This window comes from Penaeus monodon, chromosome 16, assembly GCF_015228065.2.
Source record: "Penaeus monodon isolate SGIC_2016 chromosome 16, NSTDA_Pmon_1, whole genome shotgun sequence".
Lineage (NCBI taxonomy): Eukaryota > Metazoa > Arthropoda > Malacostraca > Decapoda > Penaeidae > Penaeus > Penaeus monodon.
The window spans coordinates 13,832,514-13,849,383 of NC_051401.1; the positions used below are offsets into that span (position 1 = coordinate 13,832,514).

The 16,870-nt window shown below is 48.4% G+C and overlaps 1 protein-coding gene across 1 annotated transcript in view; it reads left to right on the forward strand.

Moving 5' to 3' along the window:
• Positions 1–12,423: 12,423 nt before the first annotated feature.
• The window catches only part of LOC119582526, a 71,663-nt gene continuing 67,216 nt past the window's right edge, over positions 12,424–16,870 (forward strand). Inside the window, exons 1-2 of the mRNA XM_037930836.1 lie at positions 12,424–12,693; positions 14,003–14,043. The gene's annotated coding sequence lies outside the window, so the exon portion shown is untranslated. The remainder of the gene's footprint in view (positions 12,694–14,002; positions 14,044–16,870) is intronic.

Below are 16,870 nucleotides of genomic sequence, written 5' to 3' on the forward strand. Positions count from 1 at the left end.
TCTTGCACAGATAGGAAGGAATCATGAGTGGCGAAGATATGTAGAATATCAGATGATTATAGGTAGAGACTGAGAGACAGGATTGATTATCAAGCATTGAATAAGTAAATGCTGCATTAAGGAGACAGTAGTTCAGGAGAGAAAAAAATCGGGCGTCCTTGGTTTTAAGACCAGACGATAAATATGCGAAACTCATTCATCAAAGTCCATGGAAAGTCAGAGACCATGACAAAGGATTCATCTGCTGAGCCCATGTTACAGGGCCCTCTATTGAAACTCGCCGAACTCCCCGTTATCAAAGGAGGAGTCTGTGGCAGCTTTGTATGAGTGTCACGGATCATGTTATCTTGCCAGAGGCGGAGGCACGTGTGGTAATGAAGACGGGCTGGAGACAGAGGATATGGCAAGTAAGATCAGAGGTTATGAAATTCCGCGGAGGAGCTGGAATGGAAGAGACGGAGGCCAGCGTTGGGAAGGGGAGAGAGCGCGGAGGAGGGAGTCCAGGAATCACACTTGCAGGACGAGTAGGATGGGAGGATGTTCAGGGGTGCCATGTGGGGTCAAGGACTTCGTGTACGGTTACGGGAAAGTCGGTGGGATGTTGGTGATTCCTAGAATACCTCGGCGAGTATTTGTGTTGACAGGAAAGAAAGAAAGAAAGAAAAAAGTGAAATTGCGTGTAGAAAAACATGTGCTTTTGCAAGGGCTATTATTACTGGTAATAAACATGGGGGGAATACCCAGAGGAGAAAGATTGTGAAGGATTTTAGAAAATAAATAATTGTGAAGACGAGGGGAGAAGCCTGTGACAAGGAAGAGGGCACGACCCCCCCCCCCCCCCTAGAAAAAAAGTACAGAACTCGAAGCACCGAAGTGAATACCAGTGGCTGTAACTTGACCGCCAGCCTGCTTTATAGATTACAGAAGGGATTCGGGGTGACACATCTGGCCAGCTTGCATATTAAATACGGACGAGTTAATTGTATGAAGAGAATCCAGGCGCAGCTCATCTGAGAAATGTTTATTCTCATGAAAATCTAAAACCGTTTATAGATTTCTGTATTGCACAGTCAGTCATCACAAACCCCAAAGAGATATTTTGGATATTACTAACATAAACATAATATATATTGGACGTCGATGTCACTTGATTGACAGTCGAAGAGGTTTTGCAGTTATCCTACATGAGAAGTCAGCTGCTGCAGTCGCCGAGGCCGTGGTCATTTAAAGCAATGAATGAATTTCTCTCTCTCTGTCTGTCTCTCTCTCTCTCTCTCTCTCTCTCTCTCTCTCTCTCTTCTCTCTTCCTGCTCTCTCTTTTCTCTCTCTCTCTGTCCTCTCTCTCTCTCTTCTCTTTCCTCTCTCTCTCTTCCTCTCTCTGTCTCTCTTCCTCTCTCTCTCTCTCTCTTTCTCTCTCTCTTTCCTCTCTCTCTCTTTTCTCTCTCTCTCTTTCCTCTCTCTCTCTTTCCTCTCTCTCTCTTTCCTCTCTCTCTCTCTCTCTCTCTCTCTCTCTCTCTCTCTCTCTCTTTCTCCTCTCTCTCTCTCTTTCCTCTCTCTCTCTCTTTCCTCTCTCTCTCTCTTTCCCTCTCTCTCTCTTTCCTCCTCCTCTCTCTCTCTCTCCTCCTCTCTCTCTCTCCTCTCTCTCTCTCTCTCTCTCTCTCTCTCTCTCGTTCACACTCTCTCCCCCTTCCCTTCCCCCCTCATCTCCCGCACTTTCATACCCCTCTCTCCCCCTCCCTCTTCTTCATCTTTATCCTCTTATTCCTTGTCCTATTCCTCTTCCTTTTCCTCTTTTTCCTCTTCCTCTCCCCCTTCCTCTGTGCCTCCTTTTCCCCCCCCCCCCCCAATTCTCAGGAAGAACGGATATTGTAATTATTGTCCCCAGGTAATTTCTTCGGCGAGGTGCAAATGCCATGCGAGGGAGAGGGGAAGGGGGAGGGGGAGGGGTAGGGGAAGGGGAAGGGGAAGGGGAAGGGAAGGGGAAGGGGAAGGGGAGGGGAAGGGGAAGTGGAAGTGGAGGGGAAGGGGAAGTGGAAGTGGAGGGGAGGGAAGGGGAAGGGGGAGGGGAGGGGAGGGGGTCTTCATGTTCGATTAACCGTCGTGAATGGGAGTCTTATCATCAGTGTCTCTCGTGTGTCTGGCCATACTAATGGTGGTGATTAAGGCATAGGCCCAGACGCGGCTGATGAGGCGTCGGCGGCTGATTGCGGGCGGGCGGTAGACTTCCTGTTTGGTCGGAGCTCGTGTGTGTGTGTGTGTGTGTGTGTGTGTGTGTGTGTGTGTGTGTGTGTGTGTGTGTGTGTGTGTGTGTGTGTGTGTGTGTGTGTGTGTGTAAAAGTATCTATCTATCTATCTATCTATCTATATCTATATATATGTAAGTCTATATATGTATATATAATATATATGTAAGTATATATATTTATATATATGTCATCTCTCTCTTTCTTTTCCTTCTTTCTTCTCCGCTTTCATCATGTATATCTTCTACTTCTACTTCTTCTCCCCTCCTCTCCTCTTCCTTTTTGACCTTCTCATCCTCTCCTCTCCTCTTCTCTCCTCCCCTTCCTTCCCTCCTCTTCCTCATTTTCCTCTCTCCTCTTCCTCTTCCTCTTCCTCCTCTTTCTCCTCTTCCTCTTCTCTTCTCTTCTCTTGTCCACTCTTGTCTTGTCTTGTCTTCTCTTCTCTTCCTATTTTTCCACTCTTCTCCCTACTCTTCCTTATTCTCTCTCACAGCCACACACATTAATTGACCTTCCACTCATTTCTGCCTTCCCATTTTCCTTCTCTAACCCCTACCGCCCTCCACTTTCTCCTGTTCATCCTAATCCGCTGTTTTCTCTCTCTCTTTTTTTTTTTGTTCTTCCTTACCTCTCTTGATTTTATTCTTCTACGTGTCTCTTTCCTCCCTCCCTCTTTAACATTCTCCAACGCCCTTCCTCTCTCACCTATCTCTCCCTTCTCCTCTTCTCCCTCCTCTCCCTCGCTTCCTTCCTCCTCTTCCCAGTTCCCTCCCTCCCTCTCTCTCCCGTCCTCCTCTCCCTCCCTCTCGTCCTCTTCTCCCTCCCTCCCGTCCATCTCTCCTTCCCTCCGTCCCCCCCTCTCGTCCTCCTCTCCCTCCCTCTCGTCCTCCTCTCCCTCCCTCTGTCCTTCCGTCCCTCCCTCCCTGTCCTTCTCTCCCAAGAGCTGTCCTTCACCTCTCGCGGTCTTCCCAGCTGTGGCCGTCCCTCATATCGATTCGCCCCTTTGTCTTTTTGGCGTGGGCCCTTTTGAATCCCTATAAATCTGTCGCCGGTCGAACTCATTGTGTCTGGTGGAGACTGCAGCGCCGGCGTTGTTTGTTTTTTTCGATCTTCTGGTCTTTCGGCCTTTCGGTCGCTCGGGAGAATCGGCTCTGGAGACCCGGTGGCGAAGACGTGTACTAGCCGGCTGTGCTCCTGCCCGTTGGCAGAGTCACGTGGTGTGATGGCGTGCCGTTGTGGAATGACGGAGACGATATGCGTTTGTTCTTTTTTTCTTTTCTTTTTTTCTTTCTTTCGCCGGTAAAGAAGGTCTGCGATTTCTGTGCCGTTGCTCTGCTGCTGCTGTTACTGTTATCACAACTATTGCTGCAACTTATACCACAACTACCGCTAGTGCAACAAATACTGCAACTACAGCTATTGCCGTTGCTCAGCTATTACTACTACTACTAAATCTAACATACCTACTACTACTTAAAAATTACTCTCACATAAGTTTTAAAGGTAGTACTTCTGCAGCAACTTATAACAGCAACTACTACTACTACTACTTCTGCTGCTGCTGTTGCCGTTACTATTACTAACACTACCCCCACCACCTCTATTGCCACCACCACCACCACACACCACTATCACTTTATCGCACCACCACCAATACTTACCATCACCACCAGACTTCGCTGCTTTTGTCATTGCTATTTGACTTCCGTGGAAATATGAAAAAATGTGGACTGAACGTTTGTTGATCTAGTGTTTCTCTATTGATTTAGTTTAGTGAAAGTTGAGTGCAGAATTAGGGTAAGATATATTCACTTCCCTTTCCTTCCCTTCCCTTCCCTTTTTCCCCTTTCCCTTCCCCCTTCCCCCTTCCCTTCCCTTCCCTTCCCTTCCCCCCCCCCCCCCCCCCCCCCCCCCCCCCCCCCCCCCCCCCCCCCCCCCCCCCCCCCCCCCCCCCCCCCCCCCCCCCCCCCCCCCCCCGCCCCCCCCCCCCCACACCCCCAGACAGCACACGCACACCACACCACAACCGGGACACCACAACCGCCACCCACCACACGCAAACCCACACGCCAAAACCCCACGCACACCACACCCAACCCACTACAACAACAAAACACACAACACCCCCACACCACACACACACCACCCACACACACACCACACACACCACACACACACACACACACACACACACACACACACACTTACACTTACACACTTACACACTTACACACATACACACATACACACATACACACACACCGCACGCACGCACGCACGCACGCACGCACGCACACACACACACACACACACACACACACACACACACACACACACACACATACATACATACATACATACATACATACATACATACATAATATATGTATATATTTATAGATAGATAGATAGATAGATAGAGATAGATTTTATTCTAATATTTGTCAACCAATATTTATTTGTTATTATTTTTTAATGAACTAGAGCATTGAACCTCTCGGGATCACGCACGCTCTTGGGTAGAAAGCAGGTTACGGGGTCCATGTGCGAGTGTGAATATTTTATAGTCTGTTAGCTTTAGCTGCCTTCCACTCTTGACGGCTGGAGAATATTTCATATCCCTTGGGTGTTTCATTTACATGCACGTCCATTGGAGTCAGTGTTTTGATAAAGCTTGATTTTAGCAGTAAGAGCTAGGGTGTTTTCTCGTGGAATGGAACTATATGCGTGTGTATGTATGTATGTATGTATGCATGTATGTATGTATGTGTATGTGGGTATAATATTATTTATATACATTTATATATCTCTATCTACTATTTATATGGCTATGTAAATGAGAGGGAGAGAGAGAGAGAGAGCGAGAGAGAGAGAGAGAGAGAGAGAGAGAGAGAGAGAGAGAGAGAGAGAGAGAGAGAGAGAGAGAGAGAGAGAGAGAGAGTGTGTGTGTGTGTGTGTGTGTGTGTGTGTGTGTGTGTGTGTGTGTGTGTGTGTGTGTGTGTTCGCTCGTGCGTACGTACATGCGTACGCGCGCGCGTGTGTGATGTATAGAGACCGGCCCAGTTTTTCTTGTCTTTCCATTTGTTTGGCCAAGGTGATCACGTGGTCATTTAACGAGTTATACGCTCTGCCAACTCTCAAGTTTCAAGTACGCACATGTAGATATAGGGAGTATCGATGACAATAAAGAATTCAGCAAAAGGTAATCTTGAGGACAGTCTAGTCTTGCAACAGCACACTGCTATGCTTGTACGCTGCCTCTGTTGGTCTCGGGACAACACATTAATACTCCCTCTTCTTTTATCCCGCCGGTATGCTGCCGTACGTCTGAGGGCGAGCCTGGAAGTGAAACTAATTGGTGCGCCACGTGTGAACGGGATCGCTCGCCATTCGTGAAAGGATTAGCGAATCGTCTCGTCTAGTTCTTTTCTTCTACTTCATTTCTTCTACTTCGTCTGTTGTACCCACGACACAAAGACCACAGTGACTGTGATTTCTAAAGCCTGTCGTCCCTGTCGTCCTTCTGGCGCCAGTCAGCAGCTTATACGAGCCATTATTGAATTGTATTATCCGCCTTTAAATAACGAGGAAATAGCAATGGCTTGTCTCAACAGCGTATTATCACTACCCGTTTCTAATTATAGATAGCATTTGTAGCACCATAGAAGCTGTCGGTCTGTTGCTAAAGGTTTTTAATCAGTGATGACTAGCTCCTTTCTCCAGCTATACCCTGCCAGACAGTACTGCATACGGCCAGTAGACATGGCTGTGTAGGAAAGCATTCCTTTGTATCACTTTTTTTATAAACATTTACATTCAGTGCATCGATATATTGGTAAATATTTAAAAAGAAATCTATATATACAATAATTTGTAAATAATAAAGTCGTAAGATCACAGTTACATCATATAAGTGGTAAGCTATTCGAAATGCTGTATGAAAATACTATTTTGGATACATTGGTATAGGTGTCCTGATCGCATCTATTTAGTATAGACAAAATCAGCGTTTTCTCAGTATGGCAGGATCGTTAACGTTTTTCATTCATACAGTTTTATGCTTATTTCTCTCTCTCGAAATTCCAGTCATTGGATCTAACATTTCGCTGCTCAAAACATGACTCAGCTAATAATCTGGACGGTGAATCCGAGAGATACGCAATGTTAAAATGTCCACAGATCTCTCTTCAGCGGTTTGCATTTACGTCATGATACAGTGAACCATTTCATTGTGCAGTCCTCCATTGCTTGCTCAGCAATTCAAACAGTTCCCATCACTGAGGGCCATTGTCTTGTCGGAGATTCCTCCTTGTCTGTCGGCTTAACTCTAAAGGCGCATCTCAGATTTCCGATATTCCTCCGGAGGGAAAATCGGGACTATTCTTTGAATCACATCTCGAGGTGCATATTATGTATTAGGAGCTCGGCTTGCAGGTAACAAGAGTACTTTCATAAGAAACGTGGTTGATCTCCGGCAGTGCAGCAGAAGGGCTCGGGGACCAGTAATCGGTTGCTTCCTGGTGTCCCAGTTTTTGGAAAAGCATTGAAGCGTCTTTGGCATACAGAAGCCGCAAGGCCCTCGGAACGACCCGTACTCTGCTTCATCAGTTTCATTAAAATTACTAAAGTTTATCAGAATAATAAGACAATTTTTTTTTTTCTCTCTCTCTCTCTCTCTCTCTCTCTCTCTCTCTCTCTCTCTCTCTCTCTCTCTCTCTCTCTCTCTCTCTCTCTCTCTCTCTCTCTCTCTCTTTCCTCTCTCTTCTCTCTTTCCTCTCTCTCTCTCTTTCCTCTCTCTATCTTTTCTCTTTCCTCTCTCTCCTCTCTCTCTTCTCTCTCTCCCCCTTTTTTCTCTCCTTCCCCCTTTCCCCCCTTTTCTTTTCCCTTTTTTCTCTCTCTCCCTCTTCTCCTCTCCCTTCCTCTCCCCCCCTTCCTCCTCTCCCTTTTCCCCTCCCCCTTCTCTCTCTTTTTTCTCTCTCCCTCCTCTCTCTCCCTTCCCCCCCCTTTTTTCCCCCTCTCTCTTCTTCCCTTTTTTTCCCCCCTCTCCTTTTCTTTTCCTTCTCTCTCTCTTTCTCTCTCTTTTTTCTCTCTTTTCCTCTCTTTTCCCCCCCCCTCCTCTCTCTTTCTCCCTCTTCCCCCTCTCCCCTCCCTTTTTTCCCCCTTTTTTTCTCTCTCTCTCTTCTCCTCTTCCTTTTCTCTCCTTTCCCCTTTTCCCTTCTTCCCCCCCCCTTTCCTTCTCTCTCTCCCCCCTTTTCCCCTTCTCTCTTCCCCCCTTCCTCCTCTTCTCTCTCCCCCCCTTTTTTCCCCTTCCCTTTTCTTCCCCCTCTTTTCTCTCCCTTTCTCTCTCTCCCCTCTCTCTTCTCTTCTCCCCTCTCTCTCTCCTCCTCTTTTTCTCTCTCCCCTTTTTTTCTCTCTCTCCTCTTCTCTCCTCTTTCCCCCCCCTCTTCTCCTCTCTCCCCCCTTCTTTTTCCCCCCCCCCTTCTCTCCCCCTGCCTCTCCTCTCTCTCCCCCCTCTTCCCCCCTCCTCTCTTCCTCTCTCCCTTTCCCCCCTCTTCCCCCCCCCTTTTTCTCTCCCCCTTTCCCCCTCTTCTCTCTCCTCTCTCCTCTCTTCCTCCTTTTCTCTCCTCTCTTCTTCTTCTCTCTCTCTCTCTCTCTCCTCCCTTTTTCCTTTTCGTCTCTCTCTCCCCCCTTCCTCTCTCCCTTTTTTCCCTCTCTCCCCCTCTCTTTCCCCCCTCTCCCCTTCCTCTCTCTTCCCCCCCCCCCTTCCCCCCCCTCCCTCCCCCCCTCTCTTTTTCTCCCTCTCTCTTCTCCCTCCCCCTTTCCCCCCCTCTCTCTCCCTTCTCTCTCTCTTCCTCTTCTTCCCTCCCCTTCCCCTCTTCTCTCTCCCTTTTTTCTCATCTCTCTTCCCCCTCCCTTTTCCCCTTTTCTTCCCCTTTCCCCTCTCTTTCCTCTCTCTTTTTCCCCCCCTTCCCTTTTTTTTCTCTCTTCCCCCCCTCTCCTTTCCTTCCTTCCCCCCTTTTTCTTTTCCTCTCTCTTTTTCCCCCCCTTTTTTCCCTTTTCTCTCTCTCTTTCCCCCCTTTTTCCCCTTTTTTTCTCTCTCCTCCTTTTCCCCTCCCTCTCTTCCTCTCTCCTCTCTCTTCCCTCTCTTCTCTCTTCCCCCTCTCTCTTCCTCCCCTTCCCCTTCCCCCTTTTCCTCCTCTCTCTCTCTCTTCTCTTCCTTTTCTTTTCCCCTCTCTTCTCTCCTTTTCCTTCCCTCCCTCTCTCCTTTTTCTCTCCTCTCTTTTTTCCCTCTCTCTTTCCCCTCTCTCCTTTTCTCTCTCCCTTTTTTCTCTCTCTCCTCTTTCCTCTCTCCCCCCCTCTCTCTCTCCTTTTCCCCCTCTCTCTCTCTTCCCTCCCTCTCTCTCCTTTCCCCTCTTCCTCTCTTCTTCCTCTTCTTCTCTCTCTCTTCCCTCTCTCTCCTTCTCCTCTCTCTCCTCTCTTTCCTCTCCTCTTCCCTTTTTCCTTTTCTCTCCTCTCTTTCTCTCCCCCCCTTTTCCTCCTCTTCTCTCTCCTTTTCCCCTCTCTCTTCCCCCCTCCTCCCCCTCCTCTTTTCCCCCTCCTCCCCCCCTTCCTCCTCTCTTTTCTCCTCCTTTTCTCTCTCTTCCTCTCCTCCTCCTCCTTCTCTCTCTCTCTCTCTCTCTCTCTTTCTTTCCTCCTCCCCTCTCCCTCTCTCTTTCCCCTCTCTTTTCCCTTTCTCTCCTCCTTCTCTCCTCTCTCCCCTCCTCTTCTCCCTCTCCCCCTCCCTCCCCTTTCCTCTCTCTTCTTCTCTCCTCCTCTTTCCTTTCCTTTCTCTCCTCTCTCTTCTCTCTTCTCCTCTTCTTTCCCCTCCCCTTTTTCCCCTTTTCCCCTCTCCTTCTCCTTTTCTCTCCTCCCTTTTTTTTTCCTCTCTCTCCTCTCCCTCTCTCTTCCTCTCTCGTTTTTTTTTTCTCCTCTCTCTTTTCCCCTCTCCCCTTTTTCCCCTCCCCTCTCCCCCCCCTTTCCCCCTCTTTTTCTCTCTTTTCCTCCTCCTCTCTATCCTCTCTCCTCTCTCCCTCTCTCCTCTTTTCCCTCTCCTCTCTCTTCTTTCCCCCTCTCTCTTCCCCTTTTCCCTTCCCCTTTTTCTCTTTTTCTCTTTTCCCCTTTCCCCTTTCCCCTTTTCCCCTTCTTTCCCCCCTCTTCTTTCCTCTCTCTTTCCTCTCCCTCCCTCCCTTTTCTCCCTTCTCTCTCCCCTCTCTCCCCTCCTCTCCCTCTCCCCCTTTTTCCCCCCTCTCTCCTTTTTTTTTTCTCTCTCTCCTTCCCCCCCCCCTTTTTTCCCTTTTTTTCCTTCCTCTCTCTCTCTCTCTTCCCTCTCTTTTTCTCTTTCTCTTTTTTCCCCTTTTTCTTCCTCTCTCTCTCTCTCTCTTTCCCCCCCCCCCTTTCCCTTTTTTCTCTCTCCTCTCCTCTTCCCCTCTCTCTCTCTCCTCCTCTCTTCCCTTGCCTCCTCTCTCCCCCTTTTTCTCTCTCTCTCCCCCTCTCTCTCTCTCTCTCTCTCTCCCCTCTCTCCTCCTCTCTCCTCTCCCCTCCCTCTCCTCCCCCCTCTTTTCCCCTTCCCCCCCTTTTTTTCCCCTTCCTCTCTCTTCCCCCTTTCCCCCCCCCTTTCCTCTCTCCCCGGGTCTTTCCCCTCTCCCTCTCTCTTCTCTCCTTTTCTTCCTTTCCCTTTTTTCTCCTTTTTCCCCCCTTTTCTCTCTTCTTTTTTTTCCCTCTTTTCCTTTTTCCCCCCCTCTTTCCCTCTTTCCCCCCCTTTCCTCCTCTTTCTTTCCTTTCCTCTCTTTTTCCCCTTTTTTTTCCCCTCCTTCTTTCCTCTCCCCCCCTTCTCTTCCTCTCTCTTCCTCTCCCTCCTTTTTCCCCCCCCCTCTCTCCTCTCCCCTCTCTCTCTCTCTCTCTCTCCTTTTTCTCTCCTTTCCTCCCCCCTTTTTTTTTCTCTTTCCCCTCTCTCTCTTTCTTTCTCTTTTTCCTCCTCTTTCCCTTTCCCCCTCTCTTCCTCTCTTTTTTCCCCCCCTTTCCCCTTCCCTTTTTTTCCCCCCTCTTTCCTCTTCTCTCCCCTTTCCTTTTCTCTCTCTTTCCCCCCCTCTTTTTCCTCCTCTTTCCCTCTCTCTCTCTCCTCTCTCTCCCTCCCCTCTCTTTTCTCTCTCTCTTCTCTCTCCCTCTCTTCTTTCCTCCCTCTCTCTCTCCCTTTTTCTCTTCCTCTTTTTTCTCTTTTTCTCCTCTTTCTTTCCCCTTTCCCCTCTCTTCCTCTTTTCCTCTTCTTCCTTCCTTCTCTCTCTTTCCCCCCTCTCTCCTCTCTCTCTTTTTCTCTCTCCCCTCTCTCCCTTTTTCCCCCCTCCCTCTCTCTCTCTCTCTCTTCCTCCTCCCCTCTTCTCCTCCCCCCTCTCTCTCTTTTTCCTCCCCTCTCTCCCCTTCCTTTTCCTCTCTCCCCTTTTTTCTCTCTTTTTCTCTCTCCCTTTTTTTCCCTCTTTTTTCCCCCCCCCCCCCCTCCTCTTTCCCTTTCTCTCTCTCTCTCTCTCCCCTCTTCCCCTTCTCTCTCTCTCTCTCTCTCCCTTTTTTTCTCTCTCCTCTTCCTCTTCCCCCCCTCTCTCTCCTCTCCTCTCTCTCCCCTCCCTCTTCCTCTTTTCCCTCCCTCTTTCCCCCCTTTTCCCCCCCCCCCTCCCCTTCCTTTTCTTCTTTTCCCCTTTCCCCCCTTTTTTCCCCTTTTCCTTTCCCCTTTTTTTTTTTTCCTTTTTTTCCCCCCCCCCCTCCCTTCCCCTTTTTTTTCCCCTTTTACCCCCCCTTTCTCTTCCCTTTCCCCCCCTTTTTTTTTTAATATTTTCCCCCCCCCCCCTTTCCCTCCCCCCGCCCCCTTTTTTCTTTTCCCTTCCCCCCCCCCTTTTTTACTTTGCCTTTTGCCCTTTTGGGAAGGGCAAAAAATTTTTTTTTTTTTGGGTTTTGGGAAAAAAAAATTGTTGAAAGGTTATTGCAATAAAAAATGGGGCAAAATAAACATTTTTTTTGGAAATTCCCCTTTGTTTTTTATTGGAAAATTTTTTTTTTGGTGTTTTTAAAGTTCCCTTTAATATTTTCCCCTGAGGGAAATTACCGGGGAAAAAAACAAACCCCCCTTTCACCGTCCACTCTGCCAGCACCCCGAGCTAAAGGCCAGCTAATAAGTCGGCTTTGCTCGTAATGTCAGTGTGTCAGGAGAGGGTTACGTCAGTGTGCATTAGTGTGACTGCCTATGAATACATGGTTTTGATGCCCATTTTCTTGGAAGTAGACGTTTGGATGGTTGCTTGGTGGGCGCAAGGGTAGGACTAGCAGGTGCAAGCCGTGGTGGCAGCGTTCTGTAGGTCTGTTTGGTGGCAGAAGGGCCCTAAAAGGTCTTGTTTGTTGGGTGTTTTGGTTGGAAAGGTGACTGCAAAATTGGTTGATTGGTTGGATGGTTGCAATGTTAAATGATGTGCGTATCTGGCACAAACACTGTAAAAAGTACCGCGATGTTCTTGTGCCAATTGCTTATTCTTCAGTTTTGCTTATTAGGAAAATGCGTATTATTTTTCCTTCCGAGTCGTCGTATTTGATTGTATCACCCTCAGTATTCCGCAAATTGGAAGTAAAATATTAGTACATCGTACCTTAGAATGCCAATTCTATAGACCCATAAGCTGAAAGAATATGGTTTGGGCATGCAGCTGCTGGGCAATGGTGAAGCAGTGGGTGCATGCTGGTGTGGGCGGGACCTAGGTCGGTTCACCAGACGGGACCTGGGCGGCGAGGAGCGAGAGGAGTCTCACGTTCAGTAAGGCTCACATGACGAAGCCGTTTTCGTCTTTGTCATGACCATGTGTGTGCTTGTGCATCGAGGTTGCCGATCTTCCCGTCGATTTTAGAGATATCAGCATTTAGACGACGAGTAGGTGTTTAGTAGTGTGAATGTATGAGGTCGATTTGTATATGAATAAGGAAAAAAGATAAAAATCGGCAGACAGGCCAACGTTTAAACGGCGTTTGGCAACTCGTGCTTGTTGTGGTAGCTGTACTTTAAGCGATTCCGAGAGAGCCAAAGCAGTGTCACTTTAATTCTGACCTTTTGTTTCATGGAAACCCAGCAGTGTTGCATGATCCGCAGGAACGTGCACTGGTACTGGTGCTACAGGAAAATTAAGTGCAGTCAACGGCATGCGATAACCCATCGTTGCAAAGCGATCTGTGCGTGTGTGTGTGTGCTAACCAGTCTCGGTTTGGCAGCCACGGCTTGAGGGAGTGTGTGTGTTGCCTGAGCCACGTTGAAAATGACCGCTCTGTGCTATTGACAGTGAGCTACATCGTGGTGACGGGATACGAAGGGTCGGATAGAAACTTAACACGGCGAGTGCAATTGATCTAGCGCCATGCGAGTCGTCCTCGCTACTGCTTGAAGGTAAGGAGGGATTACAGATGCCGGTGTCGGAATTGCTACATGCTGGGTCGTGGTTGGGTTACGGAGACCAGGGAGAAAAACTTGTCGATGAAATTCGCTTGCTGCACTGAAATTTTATTGACGCAGAGAAATGGACTTAGGTCCCCCCCCCCCACTCATCCTTTCTTCCTCTTATCTCCCTCCTCACTCTGTCGCCCTTTCTTCTCGTCTCCCACTCGCTCCTGCCCCCCACTCTCTCTTTTTTACTTCCCTCTCTCCCTCTCGACATTGCCCCTCTCCCTTACTTCCCCCTTCCGTCTCGCCTCTCCTCCCTCTCTTCCTATCGCCTCTCTCTCTCTCTCTCTCTCTCTCTCTCTCTCTCTCTCTCTCTCTCTCTCTCTCTCTCTCTCTCTCTCTCTCTCTCTCTCTCTCTCTCTCTCTCTCTCTCTCCCTCTCCCTCCCTCCCCTCTCCCTCTCCCTCTCCCTCTCCCTCCCCCCCTCTCTCACACACACACAGATAACTATACAGACAAAGACAAATACACTGACACGCAAACACACCGACAAACACAGGCACAGAAGCACGTACACATACAAGCACACTTTACATATGCAAACATATACACACACAAGTACGTACAGCACGCACGCACGCACGCACGCACGCACGCACGCACGCACGCACGCACACACGCACGCACGCACGCACGCACGCACGCACACACACACACACACACACACACACACACAGGCACAGACACACACAGACACACACAGGCACAGACACACACAGGCACAGACACACAGGCACAGACACAGAGACACACACAGACACACACACAGACACACACACAGACACACACACAGACACACACACACACACACACGCACACGCACACGCACACGCACACGCACACGCACATATACACATACAGACCACACATATGCTCATCACATACATATTCATGCGGATTCGTGCACATATAAACACACGCGCACATACGCACACACACACTAGCACGGCCACATCTATATGCATGCACAGGGATATGTATTTATTCCTTTTCAGTATTTCTCTTTTCATATGCTTTCCCTCCCCTTCGGTTGCCCTCGACCAATGGGCAGCTGCTCCGGTCTTTTAATAGGTGTTGAATTATTCATTCATTCATTTATTTATTTATTTATTTATGTATTTATTTATTTATTTATTTATTTATTTATTTTTTTATTATTTTTAGAGAACGCAGATTGAGTCGGCTGATAATGTTTTTCTTTGTAATTGGAGTTTTACTGAATTGTCAGGAATTAATATATATATATTTTTTTTCAGTTCCCCTCGGTTCCGAGGACACATCCCTCCCCCCTGTGCAGGTAAGCGAAAGAACAGCAAATCCGCATCTTTGTAGCACGATGTGTTTGGTTAATTGCTGCAGAGAAGTCCCGTTGTCTCTCTCTCTCTCTCTCTCTCTCTCTCTCTCTCTCTCCTCTCTCTCTCTCTCTCTCTCTCTCTCTCTCTCTCTCTCCTCTCTCTCTCCTCTCCCACTCTCCTCTCTCTCTCTCTCTCTCCTCCCCCCCTCCCCCCCCTCCCCTCCCCTTCCTCTTACCTCCTCCCCCTCCCTCCCCTTCCTCTCTCTCTCTCTTCTCTCCTCTCTCTGCATTCTCTCTCCCTCCCTCCCCCCCCCCCTCTCTCTCTCTCTCTCTCTCTCTCTCTCCCTCCCTCCCTCCCTCCCTCCCTCCCTCCCTCCCTCCCTCCCTCCCTCCCTCCCAGCTTTGGGTGTCGAAACGAGTGATTTTATTGTATTACCTTTGATAAGAGAATGTGAAGATGCGTCGGTTAGGTAGATTAAATGTCAGGGTTTGATATGAGGAGACAAAATGCAAAGACGTTTTCTCTCTCTGTCTCCCTTTTTTTCTTCTTTTCCTTTTTCCTCTTCTTTGTCTTCTTTTTCTTCTCCTCTGTCTTCTTCTTCTTCTTCTTCTTCTTCTTTTTTTTTCTTTTTCTTCTCCTTTGGTTTCTTCTTCTTCTCTTCTTCTTCTTCGTCTTCTTCGTCTTCTTCGTCTTTTTCGTCTTCTTCTTCTGATGTGTCTTCTTTGTCTCCTTATTTGTCTCCTCCTTCCTTCCTTCTTCTTTTTCTTCGTCGGCGTCTTTTTCTTTTTCTTCGTCTTCGTCTTCTTTTCTTTTCTTTTTTTGCAGCAAGAGGATACAAGGAAGTGGTTTGGTGGGATTCGGTCTCTGGTGAACGGATGTGCATAGATCTCTCCGTTTTTTCTTTTATTTTTTTTTTTTATTTATTTTTTTTTTCTGGAGTAGGAGTAACGAGAGACCTCTGGCTTTGCTTTAGTCGCTGGGCATTTTGTGTGAGCGACGCTAGCCTCGAATTTACGACTTGAATTTACGTGTTTGTTTCAAAGTGAAGAATTATCGTTGTGCCAGGTGCAGATGTCCGAGTGTGTCTGTTGCGTTTGTGTTTTGTTAGGGTTGCTAGGTTGCAAGAATGGAATGTTGCCTGTGTTTTATTTTTTTTATTTACGCATTGTTTGTATATAGTTTTATTCCGGATAAAGGATAGCATTTACACTTCGCAAAGTAATGCTGTGGTTCAGACAGTTTCCGGCTTCTAATATGGTGTTACTAACACTACGTTGTGGTTTTGAAAAACTCGTTTTTAAGAGTTGATGATTTATTTCGTTTCATATCTTTTTGTTTCACTTCGTTTTTTGGGATTGTTATGAGTGCTTCGTACTATGTTAGGATACAAATAAATCTGTACGGAGGGAATTAATAAGCCTGATGTGGCTGTGTAGCACCAGCTTATGGCAACGGGACAGCCAGCCTTGTTCCAGTATCTCCGCGTCCTCCTCCCTCATCTCCACGCCCCCCCCCCCCCCCCGAACCCATCCCTACCGCCACCCCTCCCACTAAGCACCAACATTTGCCGTGGGCTTGGAAAGGAGATTACTTCGGGAAGAACACCTTCTCGGGACCTTTATTTTGTGGTATGGTAGCCTTTTCATGTTGTGTTTTATTGGACTTTTATTTTATTGTTTTTTTTTTCCTCACCCTATGAGAAACAGGAACTGATGGATCGACTTTCACTCTCCCTCTGCCCACCCCCTCCCCGCCTCGACAACCCTCCTTACCCACCGTCGCCCCCTTTTTACCCACAGTTGCCTCCTCCTACTCGGCCGTCGCCCCTACCTCGCCTCTCTCGACAGCTCTGCCGAGTCGGGCCTTTCACAACCAACTGTGGCTGCGCATGGCGTATCTTGTCAGCCTTGACCGCAGGGATGCGTTGCTATGGCGAGACGCAAAAAAAAGGTCTTTTCGTTAAAGAACAGGCGGACATTGTTGTCAGTTTTCGCATTCTTTGCTACTTGGGAGACAGCGACGAAATTGCGTGTGTGTGTGTGTGTGTGTGTGTGTGTGTGTGTGTGTGTGTGTGTGTGTGTGTGGTGGTGTGGTGCGTGCGTGCGTGCGTGCGTGCGTCGCGTGCGTATGTGTGAGAGTTGAGTGTGTGTGTGTGTGTGTGGGAGTGAGTGAGTGAGTGAGTGTGTGAGTTTGTGTGTCTGTGTGCGTGCGTGCGTGCGTGCGTGCGTGCGTGCGTGTGTGCGTGCGTGCGCCTGCCTGTACCTGTGCCTGTACCTGTCTGTCGGTCTGCTTGTTTGTCCGTTTGTCTGTCTTTGGCTAGTTTTTGGTCGATTGTTTATGAAAGTGGATGTAGTAGATTTATGTAATGCATTGAAAGGGCTATGTATTGATGTAATTCATAGACGCAATCTCTTCAGCTATTTAGTATGCTGTGCGCTCCTTTGATGTCGAAGAATCCACATCCTTTGCGCTTTCTTCTCTTTATTATTAGCTCCCCACCCCTCCCCCTTTTCATTAGCCTCGTCTCTCCTCACTAACCGAGGCCGGTTTCTGCCTATAGATTAACTGGAATGAAGAGACGGCAGAATGTTTTGGCCTCCCCCCCCCCCCGTATCGCCTCCGTTTCTCTCTCTCTCTCTCTCTCCCTCTCTCTCTCTCTCCTCTCTCTCGTCTCTCTCTCTCTCTCTCTCTCTCTCTCTCCTTCCTCTCTCTCTCTCTCTCTCCTCTCTCTCCTCTCTCTCCTCCTCTCTCTCTCCTCCTCTCTCGCTTCTCCCCTTTTCTCCCTCCTCTCCCTCTCTCTCTCTCCTCTCTCTCCTCTCTCTCTCTCTC